This window comes from Cynocephalus volans, chromosome 4 (assembly GCF_027409185.1).
Source record: "Cynocephalus volans isolate mCynVol1 chromosome 4, mCynVol1.pri, whole genome shotgun sequence".
Classification (NCBI taxonomy): domain Eukaryota; kingdom Metazoa; phylum Chordata; class Mammalia; order Dermoptera; family Cynocephalidae; genus Cynocephalus; species Cynocephalus volans.
In genome coordinates, this window is record NC_084463.1 from 37,078,462 (window position 1) to 37,081,391 (window position 2,930).

Here is a 2,930-nt window from a genome sequence, read left to right on the forward strand (position 1 = left end):
AGAAATGAATAATAATATTTGATTAGCCAAATTTAAAGAAGTACTCTGCAGCATATATGATATAGTAAGTATAAGTGGGTGACATTTTCACTTTCAGACCAAAAGCTTTTTGTAATTTATTAAAACTTGGTAATCATATGATGAAGACTGTGATTTGGACACCTTTATGTCCAAGAAATTTTTACAAATAATTTTTATTTCAATTTAAGATGCATTTATCATCAGCATTAAAGTTGATGTAAATGGGAAATGATTTGACTTCAGAATTTTTATATAAGACCATTTTTTTTTCTTCTTAATGAGCAGGCATATTTCAATTCTCAAAATGGAACTTGAGAATTCCAGCACCATCACTGAGCTGGTCCTGGTGGGATTTTTCAATCATCCCCAAACTGAGTTTCCCCTCTTCTTCCTGTTCTCTGTGGTCTACTTATCAAGTTGTTTTGGAAACACAGCTGCTATCATATTAGTAATTCTGGATCCCTCTCTCCAGATTCCCATGTATTTCTTCCTCTGGCATCTGGCTTTTCTCAAAGTATTTTTTTTTTTTTTTAGCACAGTGTGGTCCCCAATATGCTCTTTAACTTTCTTGTAAGCAGGAAAGTGATATCTTACAACTTCTGTCTTGCTCAGATCTACATCACTTCATTCCTGGAGGCAACTGAGTGCTTCTTACTTGCCATGATGGCTTTAGATCGCTGTGCAGCCATTTGTTACCCACTGAGATATCTGCTCATCATGAATTCGTCTGTGTGTGGCACAGGCTGTGGGAACCTGGACTATTGGCTTTCTTGCTTTAGTGGTTCCTCTCTACTTCACAATCCTCCCTCTCTGTGGTCATTATGTTGTTGACTATATTTTCTGTGAATTGCCCATCTTTCTTCACATCCTCTGTGCTGACACATCCCTGTGGGATATCATGATGGTTGTAGGAGGGGCTGGAATGTTATTACTCCCTTTCCTCCTTATTATTCTTTCTTACCTTTGAATCATGGTGGCAGTGATGAGAACAGATTCAGATGAGGGCAGGAGAAAAGCCTTTTCAACATGTGCTTCCCACTTGACTGTAGTGATCACAGATTATGGAACAGGATTGATCAGGTATATGAATCCCAAATCCCTTAACTCAGCAAGAGACAAACTGATCTCTGTGTTCTATGCAATCATCAACCCTGTGCTGAATCCTTTCATTTAGAGCCTGAGGAACAAGGAATTCAAGGGCGCCATTGAAGAGTTATACAAATATACAAAAAAAAAAAAAAAAAAATCACACCCTAGAATCTTTACAAATTAAAGATATTTGTTTATGTTTTTAACATGTGCACATCCAAATTCTATGAGACTAATCTTCATCACAGGATATTCCAGTTTAGCAGACTTGCAGAATGAGATGGTCATCACATATTCACAAATCTCCCCAAGTGTTTTCAATTCAGATTTCTCATCTCTATGAATGAACATTTGTGGATATTCATTTATTGTGATGAAATATTGCTATTTCAGTTCACTCAAATACTGTGTTAGCACAGCCTTCAACTTCCATGTCAAGAAATTATCATTTCCTGCAGTCACTACCTTTATAATATTTCATTTTCTATTTATTTTCAAGATCTCAAATTATAAGGTATTCTTTCCTATTCTATCAATCAATTCAAGCAAAACAATGCAGAATATGAAATACCTTATTACATAATACAAGCGAAACATATCTTTAAAATCACTAATGAGAATTATTTTTGTTAAGTGTAGAATCTTGTTTTTGTTTTGTTTTGTTTTATTTTCTATTTATCTAGATTTTTGTTTAAATTTTTAATAATTTTAGGAAAAGGAATGCTTTCTTTATATTTAAAATTGAAAAATAACTCTTCTCAATGACTTTCAGTTTGCTCCACATAGAAGATACTTTACATAAATACTGACAGTTATTTTATCTATTTATTTTTTATATATTTATATATATTGTCTACAATATATTTACAACTATGGCATTTCAAAGGGTTATATATTAATTCGATTAATATTGCTGAATTTGGAGGCAAGCTGTAAAGTTAATTCCAGGTTCAACCACTTAGTTGCTCTATGCCCTTCACCAAATAACCTCTCTGTGAGTCAATTTCCTACTTGAAAAATTAGGAAATGCAATATATAGGTTGTTGCAAACGTGAACACATATAATATACCTAAAATATGGTAAACTCTTAATTACACTAGATGTTATCATTGTCCATCTGCTATTGAGCAAGAACGATTTTATGCTAAATTTAAGAATTTCACTTAAAAAAAAGAAATGTGTAGCAATTCCACTAAATACACAGCTTTTCAGACTTCTTTACTAATCATTGTTGGAAGCTGATGTTCCCATGTATCTGGAAACGCCTCTTTTCAATACTGGGGAGTAAGTACACTTAGAATAATTTAGAGGTTCTATATGTATGGTGGGTAAATATGAAGCCTCAAAAAACTTAATGTCTTCAGTTAACCTGATTTATACCTTTGCCTAGGGGATGATTGCAGGTGCTCCGTGTGTATGCATGACCTCTGCATTCTTGTAAAGATATTTAATGCTAAAATATCCAAGAATCTGAATTTGTTCCTCTGTCAAAATTTTATTATATTTTAATATACAATGCCATAAGATAAAAAAGAAAGCAAATCTTACTGTGGAGTGAGAAAGTAGGTGCCTAATTCATAATATTACCTGCAATATCTATGTCTCCATTACAACATTGTGCAAACATGCATGTGAATGGTATTCTGTGTGTTCATTTTGCAATGGCTATATCTTAGTGACATTTGTTGAAAGCTAAACTATGACTGTCATGATCCAAAGCATTGCCTCTTACAAATATAATTATACACTAATATCAGAACCTGCTCTCATAACCATTGCTCCAAGTAAACCATCCTGAGGAAATGGTTTGAAAGGGAAA

The 2,930-nt window shown here is 33.4% G+C and overlaps 1 pseudogene; it reads left to right on the forward strand.

Moving 5' to 3' along the window:
- Positions 1 to 325: 325 nt before the first annotated feature.
- On the forward strand, positions 326 to 1,294 carry LOC134376002 (olfactory receptor 2G6-like; annotated as a pseudogene).
- Positions 1,295 to 2,930: the final 1,636 nt, after the last annotated feature.